The sequence below is a fragment of the Zingiber officinale genome, chromosome 11A (assembly GCF_018446385.1).
Source record: "Zingiber officinale cultivar Zhangliang chromosome 11A, Zo_v1.1, whole genome shotgun sequence".
In the NCBI taxonomy this organism is placed as follows: Eukaryota; Viridiplantae; Streptophyta; class Magnoliopsida; order Zingiberales; family Zingiberaceae; genus Zingiber; species Zingiber officinale.
This window is the reverse complement of record NC_056006.1, coordinates 91,762,316-91,778,622: the sequence shown is the minus strand read 5'-3', so window position 1 is coordinate 91,778,622 and position 16,307 is coordinate 91,762,316. Positions and strand designations below refer to the sequence as shown.

The 16,307-nt window shown below is 37.1% G+C and overlaps 1 pseudogene; it reads right to left on the bottom strand.

The window, feature by feature from the left end:
- Positions 1-12,059: 12,059 nt before the first annotated feature.
- On the bottom strand, positions 12,060-15,772 carry LOC122031572 (annotated as a pseudogene).
- Positions 15,773-16,307: the final 535 nt, after the last annotated feature.

The window sequence follows — 16,307 nt, the reverse complement described above, 5'->3', positions numbered from 1 at the left end:
TTGTTGGTGCAATGATAGAAGTTCACGACCATGTCTTTAGGGGGAGTTATTCTTTAAGGACATGAAAATTATTTTCCATACACCTTGAAAGGTGATTAACCTTCTTTAGTAAAAATGCTCAAGGTTGAGCATTTGTTTATAATGGAGAGTGGATATCTTCATTGTTTAAGTTAAAAATGCTCAAGGATAGGCATTTGTCTACATTGGGGAAGAATGTAGAGTTAAAGGTGTTAGAGTGTATACTAAAAGCCTAGCTTTTGGTATAAACATTTATCTAGAAATAAGAATCATATTGGTCAAATGACTACATTTATGATAAATGTAGTTGTTCAATTAATTTATATTGTAGATAACATGGTGTGTGGTGTCACACACAGAAGATCATGTTATCAGTACCTTATAAATTATAAACAGTAGCTCACGACCAAGATGGAAAGGAACAAACCATTGGAAGGTTGTAGTGTAATTAGGTATTAGTTTATCTTAACTATATAATTACACTAGTACACTTAAAGTGTATTGAGTAGGACCATTTGAGGTCGTTCCTTTTATACTGACTTAATAAATGAACAAAGACCTCAGTTATTATGGAAGCGTGTGCTCTTAATCCTAATATAATAACAAGCACATATATTTGATATTTATTTCTTTAATTTATCAATGGGTGAGATTTAGTTCGATAAATCAATAAGCCCGATAAGTTGGGAAATGATATCACTTATAGTGTGTGTTGTTGATTATAGAAGGAAACTGTGTCCTAGTGATCTAGGTTGAGAATGTCCCTAAGAGGAGCTCATAAGGATTGTCATGTTAAACCCTGCAGGTGGACTTAGTCCGACATGACGATGAAGTTGAGTGGTACTACTCTTGGAGCTAGATATTAATTAAGCGAGTTGTCAGTAACTTACTTAATTAGTGGACATTTGTTATCTTAAACACAGGGAGACTAACACACTCGTGATAAGAAGGAGCCCAAAATGTAATTTGGGATTGGTGCGGTAGTTCAATAATAGTTCTCTAGTGGAATGAATTATTATTGATAAAATTAAGTTGTGTGTTCGGGGCGAGCACGGGATGCTTAATTTTATCGGGAGACCAAAGTCAATTCCTCCTCTCGGTCCCTATCGTAGCCTCTTAATTATAGAGTACTATACCCACCTATACTCACCTTCTTACCCATCCTATAAGGGCCGGCCAAGCTAGCTTGGAGACCAAGCTAGGGCCGGCCATGGGTATGTTCATGGGTGAATTCATGTGGCCGGCCCTATTAAATAAAAAGGAATTTTAAATTTTAAAATTTTTCTTATGTGGATAATATAATTTAAAAGAGAGTTTAAAAATTTAAATCCTTCCTTTTATAAGATTCTACAAAAGATTAAGAGAAGAGTTAAAATCTCTTTCCTTATTTGTAGATTAAAAGGTTGATTTTAATTTTGGTAAAAACTTTCCTTTTAATTATATTCATGATTTAAAAGAAAGTTTAAAAATTAAAAATTCTCTTTTATTAGTTTCTACAAAAGATTAAGAAAAGATTTAATATCTTTCCTTATTTGTAGATTGAAAGGAGATTTTAATTTTAGAGATAACTTTTCTTTTGGAAATTATCCACATGTTTAAAAGAAAGATTTTAATTTATAAAATTTCTTTTATTAACCAATCATGAAGGGATTAAAATTATTGGAGAAATTTTTATAAATTTCTAGAAACAAATTAGGAAGTTTTAATTTTTTGTTTTAATTAAAACTCTCCTTGTTTTGGGGAGAAGAGTGGCCGGCCATTATAATTTGAAAAGAGAAAATTATTTTAATTAAATAAATTTTCCTTTTCAATGGCAAAAGAATTAAGGAAGTTTTTATTAAATTTTCCTTATTTGCCAAGACCAAGGATTATAAAGAGGGGTAGAGGAGGCTTCAAGGTGAACGACTCTATTCTATTTTTCCTCTCTTTTCTCCTTGGGTGTGGTCGGCCCTTTCTTTCCTCTCCTCTCCTTTGTGTGGCCGAAACCTTCTCATGGTGGAGATAGTTTTAGTGGCCGGATCTAAGAAGGAGAAGAAGGAGAGAAAAGAAGCCTCTTTTCTAGCATCCCTTGGAGCATGGTGGTGGTGGCCGAACCTCTTCATCCTAGGAGAAGTTTTGATGGCCGAAACTTGTAAGGAAGAAGAAGGTGCTTGGTGGTTCTCATCTCGGAAGATTGTTGCCCACACAACGTCCGAGGTTAGAAGAGGAATACGGTAGAAGATCAAGAGGTCTTTCTAAAAGGTATAACTAGTAATTTTTCTTTCCGCATCATACTAGTTATTTTTGGAAATAATACTAAATACAAGAGGCATACGATTCTAGTGTTTCGAATTTGTTTTTGATATAGTGTTTCTTTGTTTTTTTTTCCTTGTGATTTGATTGTTCTTTTCGGTTGACCTAAAGTTATTTTAGGAAATTAAATATTAGCTTTCTATAAAATGTTTTGTCTAGTCGGTGGTGGTTGCTCCCATATCCAAGAAGGTCGTGTGCCTCGCCACGTCAGTACTGGGAATCAATTATGGAAATTAATATTTAATGGAATTAATAACTTAAGGTGATTTGGGTCGAACGTGTTAAGTTCTGCAGGAGACCCAAGTCAAAACCTAAAAGAACAAATAGATTAAGTTTTGGATCAAACGTGTTAAGTTCCGCAGGCGATCCAAAATTTAATTTAAAAGAACACATGGTAGCTAGGAAAAGGTTCAGACCTTTGTACAAAATTTTTGTACAGTGGAACCTCTAGGTTTTCCGAGTAGCAACCAACAAAAGGAAAATGAAAGGTATGGGACTTTCATTATCGGGTTGATCACAACGAGTGAAGTTGTGAACAACGTTGAGTAACTCTTCAGGGGGAGAGTTTGTTTTGATGTGTACCAATAGGGGGAGAAATGTAGGGTTTAAGTTAGGACTTCATTATCTAAGAGGGAGTTTGCCCTCTTAGGAGGAGAATGAAGGGTTTAACTTATGCCTTAATTACCTAGTGGCATGAAGGAGGTTTAGGCTATGGGATTAGCTTAACTTAAAGAATGTATTGTTAAACATCAAAAAAGGAGAGATTGTTGGGAGATTGTTGGTGCAATATTCCCCAGGTCAAGGTTGACCTAGTTTGACTGAGCTTGAATTGGGTCAAGCTCGAGTCTTAATGTTTATGTTTTGATAGTTTGACAATACATGTTGACAATACATGTTTGACAATACATGGAGATTGCAGGTGCAATTGTTCATGTGTGGAGATTGTGATGGAGAGTCAAGTAGGTAAAGGTTGACCGGATTCTTGACTGAAAAATCCTGGTAAGTGAAGCCAGGTGAAAGTCCTAACTTGTAGGTTAGGCAAAGGAAGTCCTGGTGAGTGAAGCCATGTAAAAGACCTAGTGAGTGAAGCTAGGCAGTGAGGAAATCCTAGTGAGTGAAGCTAGGTGAAAGACCTGGTGAGTGAAGCCAGGTAGAAGAGAAGACCTAGTGAGTGAAACTAGGCAGTGAGGAAATCCTAGTGAGTGAAGCTAGGTGAAAGTCCTGGTGAGTGAAGCCAGGTAGAGGAAAATCCTGGTGAGTGAAGCCAGGTGAAAATCCTAGTGAGTGAAGCTAGGTGAAAGACCTGGTGAGTGAAGCCAGGCAGAAGAGAAGACCTAGTGAGTGAAGCTAGGCAGTGAGGAAATCCTAGTGAGTGAAGCTAGGTGAAAGTCCTGGTGAGTGAAGCCAGGCAGAGGAAAATCCTGGTGAGTGAAGCCAGGTGAAAATCCTAGTGAGTGAAGCTAGGTGAAAGACCTGGTGAGTGAAGCCAGACAGAAGAGAAGTCCTAGTGAGTGAAGCTAGGCAGAAGGGAAGTCCTGGTGAGTGAAGCCAGGCACGGGGAAATCCAGATGGGTCAAGGTTGACCATACATCTGGTGAAAGTCCAAGTAGGTCAAAGGGATTGACCAGATACTTGGCAAGAGGAGAAAAGTCCAAGTGGGTCAAAGAGATTGACCAGACACTTGGTGAGAGAGTCTTAGCTAGTCAAGGGTGACCGGATGCTAGGTTTTATGTACCAACAAGTCAAGGTTGACTGGATGTTGGTTCAGGGGGCTTTGGACTTGGTTTTGGGCAAAAACCAAGGTCTGGATCGATCAGCCGATCGATTGGATCATACCCAATCGATCGGCCGATCGATCAGGTGAGTCCCCGCGACAGGCATTATCCCAATCGATCAGTGGATCGATTGGGGAGAAGTGTCGCGCGAACAGAGCCCCTTTGGATCGATCGGGCGATCGATTCAGAGCTCCCAATCGATCAGTTGATCGATTGGGAGGCGCGATTTCGCGCAATAAGCCCTGGATCGATCGGGCGATCGATCCAGGCTATTCCAGAGAGCACAGAGGCGCTCTGGATCGATCGGTCAATCGATCCAAAGCCTCCCCGATCGATTGGGAGCGTTCCAATCAATCGAGATCCGACCGTTGGCATCGTATTTAGCTGCAGACGTTCGATTCCTTTGGTAGAACTTCATGCATACAGCTCCGATCTTCACAGGCGACTCCACAGCTTCTCCACAGAGCTCTCCATGCCAGATCTTGAAGATTCTTGGAAGTTTTGTCCAAGTCAAGAGGCGAAGAAGAGAAGTTAGGGTTAGGGCTTTTATTGCACTTCTTGTAAGCTTTTGCTTGTTCTTTACTGCCCTTTTCTTTCTTCTTGTATTGAGAGTCTTGTAGGGCTTCTCCACCTTCGGTAGTTACCGTAAAGGAGTGTTTTATTAGTGGAGGGTGCGTGCGTGTGTGGATCATTGGATTAGTCACCTCTTGTGAGGTGGATACCAAGTAAATCCTTAAGTGTTAGCGTTGTATGTTTTTGTTTCTTGTATTTCCGCTGCACACCATCAAAGAAACAAGCAACGAAGAACATGAAGCGCGCGACGAGCTATTCCCCCCCCCCCCCCCCCCCCCCCTCTAGCTACATTTCGGTCCCAATAATATTGACACTATTATAAGGGAAATGTTGTCCGTTTGTCGGGCAGGGACTCCTCTGGGGTATGACATTAAATATTTAATTTTCTTTCTAAAACCCTAGGTCTAACTTTCAAAATTTTAAAAATATGCACAAAATGATAATTTTAATTTAAATATGATTTTGGAACCCAATATAGATTTCTTCCAACTGGATTAATTAAAAATTTCTTAGGAATATATTTTTGTGATATTCTTCTAACTTGGCCCTTATGAAATCTAATATGACAATTAAGTCCTCGATCATATTTAAAATTTCTATCATTAGCATGTAGAAAATTTGAGCATGAATCATCTTTTTCTAACATTTCAATTTTATATTTTAATTTTGTATTTTCATCTATTAGTTTTTCAAATTCTTCCTTTAAGCATGCATGTTCTTTCTTTGACTTTATATACTTTGTTTTCTTTTTATATAATGATTTACTTAGCATTTACATAATTTTAAATAATTACTCTGGAGGAAGCTTACTTACCTGACTTACCATATATTCGTCGGTAGACACTCCCTTTCATTGTTGTTTTCTTCTGCAATGTCTCCCCCTTCATCGATGATCCCGATGCTCATTTCCAATGTGCTTTCATCATCTTCGGGTAGGTACTCGGCAATTAGTGTTGCTCTGGTAATCTCCTCAGATCTAGATGCTTTTGAAGATGAGTCGGTATCCATAGCATAATCAAATTCTTCTTTCGTTGATTTTTCATAGAGCTCCAAGAACTTTTCCCAAAGTTCTTTTGCGCTTTGGTAGTTGCCGATTTTGTCAAGTTCTAGAGTAGCAAGAACACTCAGTAGGTGGAACTCAATCTTACCATTTGCTATGAATTTGTTGCGCTGCTTCTGAGTCCAATGATACTCCTCAAGTTCTTTTCTATCTTTACTTTTGGGGGCATCAAAACTAAATTTCATAGAAAGTATTATATCAAAATCAATTTAGAAAAATACCTCCATTTTTTGTTTCCAGAATGAGAACTCCCCCTCAAATGTTGGCGGATAGATGCTTGGTTCGTCCATCTCTTTTGCTTCGATTAGTAGTTAATCCTCTTGAAGCGTCCTTATTTTGATACCACTTGTTGGTCCCTTAGCGACCGGCTAGAGGGGGTGAATAGCCTGCATAATAAAAAGTGAATCTTCCTCGAGCTTTTGCAGCTTTATTAAAACAAACACTTGCATAGAAGAAATTAAGAAACTAATTAAAGAAAAAAAGGCACAGATATTTTACTTGGTTTGCTATCAGAGGATTGCTAATCCAAGATAATTAAAGCTCACTATCAAAGTTTCTTTCAGGCGGAGAAGCCTCTTATAGCGTTGACGGCTCACAAACAAGTAGTAGAAGTAGAAAAGCGTTTACAAGTGTTTACAAGTCTTGTTCTGAGCTACTGGGACCAAGACTATATTTATAGCTCTGGTCGGAGCGCCTGGAAGGGATCCAGGCACCTAGAGGGGGATAAACTTTTATCCCCGTCACATCGGGACGCGCCATGTCGCGTTTGGATTAAATTTCTAGTCCGGGGGCCCCGGACTTGGTCCGGGCATCCCGAACTAGGTCTGAGCGCCCCGGCTAGGTTCGGGCACCCTAGACTAGGTCCAGGCACCCCAGACTAGGTCCGGGCGTCTAAACTGAAAAGTCAACAGTTTGTTGACTTTCGGTCCTGGTTTTCCGCTCCGGTTTCGCTTGCATTGGTCCGGTCTTCCACTCCGGTTCTACTCGCTTGGGTGATTTCATCCATCTGGAATAGGGCTCACTTAAACTCATTTTCTGACCTTCCAGCAGTGTTCCGCTCTGACTTCTCGTCTCTCAGAAACGCCACTCGCCTCCTCATCTGCCGGCATACTCTTTCGCAACACCTCATCCCTCAGACGCACCAAGCCTGTCGACTCTCTCCAGTGGTGTCCTTCTCGCTTGCTAAATCTTTCTCTCGACTTCATGTACTCCTAAGTTTCTACACAGTTAGACACTGGGGTTAAATACCAACAAGACCTAACCTGATTTGGTTGATCACATCAAACTACCATGGGCTACTTACAAAAAATACCTCTTCCACCGCTCTTTTACTTCTCTATCGTTTTCTAGTACCTTATTGTTAGATCGAGATGCACATGAGAGGAGAGGTGAATCATGTGGTTTTAGAAAACTGAGTTTTCAGTTTTGAATAACAAAGTGCGCAGCGGAAAATTAAGTAAGAAAGTAAAATAAATAAACAAGAAAAAACATAATTCGATTTTTACTTGGTTTATAACCTTCAGCGACTCCTACTCTAAGACTCAGGTCTCACAGACCTATCAACGAGTAATCCACTAAATTCTCTTCTGGAACCACCAGAAGAGTAATTGAATACAAAGAAAGTTAGAGAAGTGTAACACGTTACACTTCCTATTTGTAGAAAGTAAGTATAGTAATTAACTTTTTACCAAACACTTGTTTGTAGTCAGTCGACTCAAGCTCAGTGTTTGGGCGGCTTCTCGATGGTAGTCGGACATAGTAGAGTCTCAATAGGGCAGCAACAACAAGCTAGAGCAGTCGGAAAGCTAATCGGACGCGTAGAAGCTCGTATGGGAGTTGATATTGAAGTCTTGGGTGAAACATCCTTTTATTGAGCATGGAAGGCGCCTTCCATATCTTTGAAGGTGCCTCCAATATAAGGAATTTGATCCCGAACCACCCGCTCCTTATCTATAGTGAAGTCTGAATTTTATCCTGCGGAAAGCGCCTTCCATGGCACTGAAGGCGTCTTCCATGGCACTAAAAGCGCCTTCCATGAACAGTGTGAAGGTATGGAAGGCGCATCGGGTGTTGTTCACTCGAGGTCCTTTGTACTTCTTTTACCCTACAAAAAATGTTAGTCCAATAACCAGTAAGATAATATTAGCACAATAATAATAAGTAATAATTAGATCCTATCTCCCCAAGACCAGAATCTAGTCAAGGTCTCAATTTAGATTTCCGGAATGAACCTAAATTGGACCAATGCCTATTGTCCCTTTAAACAGGGGCGTGTCCTCACTTAGTCACTCTCCTCCAGTGACTTACCTCTACTTACCAGGTGTAGAGTTACCTCCGGAATCACGCATCCGAACTTCGAGAATCAAACATCCCAACCTACTGGAATTGCACATTCGGTCTTCTCCAATCGGGAACCGCACATCCCGACCTACCAAAATGGCGCATTCGGTCTTCTCCAATCAGGAATCACACATCTTGACCCTTACTAGAATCCCACATCTGAACTTCAACCTGTCAGAAATCAAATATCTCGACTTGTCGGAATAACACATATGGTCTTCAACTAATTAGGAATTAAACATCTTGACTGGGGTTAGTCAACCCTGCACACTCGGTAACAAAGTTAGATCGCAACACGTCTAACTTTAACCTATTTTTCATTCATCAAAACTGAGATTTGACCATTGGTGCCAACTGCATCAACAATTACATTCATCTTTAATACATTTTATTTGGATAGATCTCTTATATTTTTTTCTCTCATTTTGGCTATTCTATAAATGTCTCTTTCTCTTCTTTTGTATCTAATTTTTAATATAATCATTCAAAAGTTTCATTCTTTGATTCATTCACTACTTTCTTGATTATTGTATATTTTTTTACAAAAAATCTCATTCTTACAGATATATAATTCCTTATAAGTTATTCATTTTTCCTTCACTTTCTTTTGTACATTCTCATTCCATCACCAAGATTCCGCAGCGCCTCGTCCCTCAGATGCACCAAGCCCGTCGGCTCTGTCCCATGCTGTCCTTCTTGCTAGCTGCGTCTCTCGCTCAACTTTCTATCTTCCTAAGTTCCTACACACTAAGACACAAGGATATCAAAACACAACAAAACCTAACTTGACTTGGTTGATCACATCAAAACTACCACAGGATATTTACAATCTCCTCTTTTTTGATGTGAGCAACCCAAGATAAGTTAGGGTAAATCAAGAAACCAATAACAATAAGGTAATAAATTTTACAAGTACAAAATGTGCAAAAATTAGATAATTAGATAAACTACCCTCCCCCTAGACTTAATCTCCACTTCTCCCCCATTTGATTACATTAAAAATAGGATTTTTTTAAAAAAAATTAAACTTGGAAAAATTCTGAAAAAAATTTATAATAGTTGAGCAGTAATATATAAAGCAGATATAAAATTTTAACAAAAAATTCATTTTAAGCAGAAATATTTTTTTTACATAAAGACATATTTAACAAAAATTCTTAAAAATAGTTATCAACATCGAAAAATCTTGAGATATTTTGTGAAAATGTAATAGAGCATGCATTTTTTTAGAAAAAAAAATTCAAGAATTACAATTTTAAAAATTTTTAGTATTAAAAATTTATATTTAGATAAATAATTCATAGAAAATTCACCAATGGTTAAAAAATTTTAGGAAAATTTTTTTAGATAGAGAATAGTATAAAATTTCATAAAAAATAAATTTTATAAAAAAAATAGCACTACAAGATTTTTTTTAAATCGAAGAATATAAATTTTGTTAAAAAATTTATAGAAAAATAATATAACAGTCAAAAATTTTGAATTTTTTTTATAGATGAGTAATGAAATTTTCTTTTTCAAAAAAATTAATTTTATTTAATTTATAACAGAAATTATGTAGAATAATTTATTTGATAATTCTAAGTAAGAATATGAAATTAAATTAAAAACAAAACATGCATAATGATTTTTCAATTTAAGCATGATTTTGAAACCCAATATAAATTCCTTCTAACTGGATTAATCAAAATTTTCTTTGGAATGTATTTTGTTGATACTTTTTTGATTTGACCCTTATGATATCTAAAGTGCTAGTTTAGTGCTTGATAATTTTTGAAATTAGAAATAGCTATATTCAAACATGCAGAATTCTTTAGATCACTACAACAAAAACCCTCATAGACATCGGCTTTCCACCGGTGTCTATTTCATTTTCGACCAATGTCTATGAAGTCGATGTTAAAAGTCTGCCATTTTAGACATCGGGTTAAAACCGGTGTAGTATCACTTAACGACACCGGTCTTCGAATCGGTTATTAACCGGTGTAATATCACTTAACGACACCGTTTCATCAACGGTGTAAAACCGATGTAATATTGTATGTTAATAACACCAGTTTTGGCAGCGGTAAATGACCGATGTAATATTAGTTAATAACATCGGTTTTACAACGGTGGAAAACTGATGTAATATGTATATTTTTTAACAGCACAAATTTGATTTCCGAAACAATAAAAAACCGATAATAATAAAAAAAAACACAAATATTCACAAATTATACAAATATTCTTCATTCAACAATATCCATAAAATACACAAATATTCACAAATTATATAAATAATCTTCTTACAACAGTATCCATAAAATACCCAAACATTCTTTTTACATCAAAAGCTAGCTAATAGATATCAAAATCAAGGTAGAACATTCTTTTAACAACACATCAAGGTAGAACCGCACTTCAAATGTAATCTAGCATGCATTCAGCTCACTCGAACTGCACTTCATCAATTTCAACTCTGGAGTACTTGAGATTTGTAAACTGTAAAAACACATAAATAATATATTAGTAAAGATGCAATTTTGAAAGCTGGAAATGATAAAGATGCAATTTTGAAAGCTGGAAATGGTAAAGATGCAATTTTGATTTATTTATTTTTTCCAAATATCTGCTCTAGCTCTAACGAGGCCAGTCTAAAGATGCAATTTTGAAAGCTGGAAATCAAGCATTTTGAAAGCTTTTCAGTGATCTGATTTTGGGTTGAGAACTACCAATAAACTAAATTTGGAATGCAAAATATCTAAACCAAAGAAAGTCCCTTTCTAATTGATACTTGCAACAAAGATAATCTACAATACTTTATACAAAGTTAATTCATGATCAGGACCCAATAATCCACCATATGTAAAATAACTAAAACAAATGTGTACATGTATCAAATAAAATAGAATACTGAGTTTTTAAAGGCTGCTGTGGAAGATAACGAATATAATATAGAATCTAAAACTTTCATATATGACACTTAGTATATGCTGCTTAGAATATAACGTAGATAATTTGCTCCTTCTAATTCAAGTGTACAGATCGATAAGAACCGACAGCATCATACAACAACTTACTAGGCATGATAATGATTGAACAAAGAAATATGACTACACAACAAATCCAGTGAAGGAAGCATAGAAGAACAAAGCTACCTCTAATGAAGAGATATACTATTTATTGTACTACCTCTGATGCCATCTTGGTATCCTAAATATCCTGCACTAAGCCCCCTATTTTCTGTGATTTCTGCTACCAACCACAGCAGCAAGGAATGCGGCAAGAAGGCATCTTTGGTTTATGATGGATTTGGAGTGTCTTGACCTAAGATATAATCCTCTTGTATCCCTCTATATTAAAGGCCAGCATACATGGAAAATTCATCATGTTCTTCTGAAGTCATAACAGGGTAGGTAAACTTTACTTGTAGTTTTTATTCATTTGCTTCATGTAGGAGTAGATTCTAGTAAATTCCCACACATTTAATGTTTAATGATCGGCTAGGGATAAGATTAGGGATCAACCTGATCATTTCCTCACTATGATTCAGTGTGTTTCTTTTTTGCGATTTCTATATAAATTCCATAAAATCATGGTTTAGTAAGTAATGAAGTCCTGTTGGGAGAAATTTTTCTTGCTAGTGAATTGATACAACGGTTACCGTTGAGCTGGGTGATTTTTCATCTTTTTTTATTTAAGGCTGAATTTGGATTCAGAAAAGGGTTAATCAGATAGATTGATGTAACAAGTGCTAGATTTCATATACCATTACTTGTTAGACTCTATATAATATTGATAACATTTTTATACCATGATCTTGGTTGTTATCACATTGATAAACTGATTATTCTTGTAATATAAATTTTATGAAATTTAGTTGCATAAAATTATTTAAATGAATATGTAATCAATGTCATATTATTGATAACTTGATGAATGGAGAACAAAATAAAAGTTGAAAATTAAATACAAGAAAATTTTCCCTATAGCCATGTGGTAGAGGTCGAGCTTGTAGCCTAAATAATGCAGTTAGGGGTCTCTATCTGATTAATGAAAAACATGAATATAGGTAAAAACAAAAGAGGTGAGTAAAATAATGAAGAGCGGTTAAATCATAAAAACAAAGAGTTCCCTATTCTTGAGGTACCCACAGGCATATTGACACTCACTCTTACTTCTAGTTGAACTTGAAATTCATTGGTATAACTAAATATGATAATGGGTACCCTTTAGGTTTGATTACCCATTTATCTTAATAGGTTAGATTAAATTTGAGTATCAATGTGTTACATATTTAGAGGAAGTTGAGCAGGTTCAAATATCCACAGGCACCCATGAATAAAAAAAATGTAATCAATACTTTGCCATGAAAATTGAACTACCTCACACTATACTCTTCAAGAGTAGGGACATCAATTCTTTAAGGCTTCAAGTCATGATGATTTGAAGGCAAAGAATTGTGTATCTAAAGAGTGCTCTAATAAAAAAAATCTTGTTTGGAAATCAATGTAACGTTCAAATTATGGGCAGGTTCTCCTATGAATAGCAGATTTACATCTCACCCTTGCATCCTTTTGGGAGGCAATCTAATTTGATAAATGAGCAAAAAGAGATACTATAGTCAGATTGAATGCAAAGGCAAAGAACACTATTAATACATACTGCATGTAAGCTTCTCTAGGTTAAGCAGAAAGTGATCGAGTTTAGATGTGCTCCTAAAGGACCAACAAAGCTATATAATGTCAAGAGAGTTACCATAAACAACCTCCATCTCTTTTCTACAAGAGGAAAAATCATATAGAGATCAATTGTCACTTAGTTAGAGTGAAAGCTATATATAATGGGTACTTTCCTAAGCGACAACTTGGTAACATGAAAAAAAAAACAAGATGATGCATAGAGCAATCATACACAACTCTAAGATGATGTGGGCAAGTGACAATCAAATAATGATTTGTATTATAAATAGTCTAGTGTTTATGAACACACTAAACATATTGAAGATCATAGCCACCACCCGTGCCACAATTATGTCCAAAAAGATCATCTAGTCTAATTCCCAAATTTTAAATTAGTTAGTTTTTCTAGAATTTGTAAATACACATTTACATGGATTGTATTCTTATTTCATATAACAAACAAACAAACAAAAAATCCAGATTTTCACTGAGATGATGAAAAACTTGGTAATTTTTTTGGGTTATGTGAAAAAATAGAATTCTCGAGTGGAAACTCTCTTTTACCGCTGTGCCAGTCACTAGTATGTAAAAGTCTATAGGCGCTTCATTCTGCAACATCACATCTTCCCTGGGTGGATAATACTCGGCTTTCATCTCAGATACCTTCAAATATACAAAAGATGAGATACTGAGGTGAGAGCACTATGTTGTGATATTCTGTTTGGCAAAATATGGAGTTAGAAAATTCTAATAATTACCAGTTGGAATAGCAGGTCATTAGATACTCCATGGAACAAGTAGACACTTTGAACCAGTGAGTAAAACAGATAGTGAGTAATGCTGGATATGATGGCTTTAGGAAGAGCATCCAGTGTCTCTTGCTGTTGGAGGCCTTCTGAGTCAGTCCTGAACTTCAAACTGAGATGTGAGATCATTTGTTCTTGTAAGCGTTCTGGAAGCTGATTTCTTTGTGCAAACCCCGTGGCTGCTTGGATTGTATCCCTCTGCAATGATCAGTACATATCTTTAATGCTATAAAAGTAAAACAAGAGTAAATATTGGTTGCAAGTACAACTTGCTGCCATCTGAATGGAATGATCAAGTTTCACATTGCGAAACTTACATATCTTCTAGTTCTGCTAGTTCCATGAACTACCAAATTGGTCATATTTCCGATTAAATAGGTTGTTAGTCCAAGGTTAAAGAGCATGTAGAAAATGTCAAAAATCATCTCTCCTGTATTTTCAGCATGCAAGTCTCCATAACCAACGGTTGTAAGGGTGGTGATTGACTAGTACATCGAGGTCACATAGCGGATCCACAAGCCTCACTCGTGGAAATCTGGCATAGAAGCACCGATCCAAGTACTGCTTGGATTGATACCTTGCAAAGAAGATAATAGAAGCACCCAGCACAGTGCACAGCAAATAGAGTCACCTATGAGATTGTTATGAAATGACAGTATCAGCTGAAGTATCAACTGCAAAAGGTAAGTGAATGCATGAATTGATGGTAAAGAATAAAGATCCTTACACAAATAAGTTTTGCACATCGAACCCAAAAGTAGTTGAAGTGCCTATCTTTCTCTAGTCTGGTAAATGAAAAATGAAGTGTGTGGAATTAGTTGGAAGGCAATAATATCTTCCCTCAGGGAACACAAAAAGCATTCACATAGTTATTTAAGATGCATACCTTGCAAATAGTGCACTAACTCTTCTGAGACGTCAGAGACGGAGCATGTTGAAGAATCCATAAGAGCGGAGCTTATGAGGCAACAATTTGCGTGCAAGTTCGGAAGGGATAGTGGAAGCAACATCAAGAACAAACCAACTGGTCAAATATTTCCATGCTATTAGCTTAGGATCGTCAACGAACAGATAAGTTGTTCTATCAAGGTAGGTCAAAAAGAAGGTTAAAATGATGTCAATGGCAAAGAAGGCGTTGACGATATTGTCCACCAAGGCAAGAGTTCCCTTCGCATGCCCAAGGAATCCAAATTCGAATGGAGAAACCCAAGCAGAATAGACAACGAGAACAATCAAGAAAATCTCCCATGCCCTGTGACAGAAATTCAAACATCAGAAATGTCTAGAAATATATAAAAGTCTCCAATCAATTATCTCTTGGATGTAGTATTCATGAATAGGGCGGCTAAGGGTTTCTTATTTCCAGACAAGGATAATAAATTGTCACGAAAGAAAGAAAGAAAAGTAAAAGCAAAATTACCCCAACAAGAGATTTAGACAACGTAAACACTGATGCTTTTATATATGAAAAACAAAAAAAGCCTTTTAGAACTGAGAAAAAAAATAGAGATGGGGATTAAAGAAGTTTATATGCAATGGAAGAGTAGAAAATCAATAGTTACGCATCTGAAAAATTGCACCTTGAAGACTAGGATCCTTAGCTCGAAGTCCTAAATCTTTCTCACAATATCTTCACTAAATTATACATATTAGGAGTTAGGAGAGAATACAACTCTTTTCAAAAAAAATAATAATCATAATAATAATAAAGGGTAAAAAGTTATTCAAAGAGAATCCCACATCAAATCTATCACCGAAGTTCCACAAGGAATATCGATCCAGAAGAAAGTTCGGATTTTTCAAGGGTTCATGACCAAAAAAAAGGGTTTACATGCAAGAGGGAAAAAATCTGAACAAAAAGAAGGCAAAGAACAAGAGAAAAAACCCCACAAGCTTTCCATCCAGAGCAAATCCCACAGCTCACAATCTCCAACGGAAAAAAAGGAGTTCGCCCTAGTAACGACAGAGGGAATAGAACACCAGACCTGTATCGCCGATCGTAAGGGGAAACGATGAACCTCCGGAGCTTGACCCTACGGTTGCTCCTGGCCCCGAGGGAGGGGAGAATCCCGATGGAGAGGCTGTAATGGCTGCCGTCCGACGAGATCTCCTTCTCCGCCTTGATGCCGCACATCATTGCCAATGACATGTTGAACACCTTCACCGTATCCGCCATAGTCGCCAATTCACGTTATCTACACCCACACTCCCTCTCTCCAACCGCTCCCTTTCCGGATTCAAAGCATCACAGCTCACAAGAATCTTGATTGGCGATGGCGGCCGCCGAGGCGTGAGCAAGAGCGGAGAAAGCGACAACAGCAAGACGACCCGTTGTAAAAGGGAGGAGTTGGAGGAGATGCGGTGTGGTTGGAAGAAGAAGCAAGGGCGTCGTGTCTTGATCCTGATCGGGAGAGGAAGGGGCGTCGATCTAGGAAGGGGGAAGAGGGAGATAAGGTTGAGAGAGATGGTCGGATGGTCGGAGGTTTAGGTTTAGGCTGAGAGAGATGGTCGGATGGTCGGAGGTTTTAGGTTTAGGTTGAGAGAGATGGTCGCGCGGAGGAAGGGGCGGGATATAGATTTAGGTTTGGAGGGAACTTCACAGTGTTGCAAATTTTGGCTTGTGGGAAAATTAAAATATTTTATTTTGGTTCATTAACATCGGATTTTAAAAACCGCTGTTAAAATCAGTGTCTATTAACGAAAAAAAGGGCGCTCATAGACATCGCCTAAAAAACCGATATCTATGAGCTAAAATCTGCGCTCATAGACACCGGTTTTT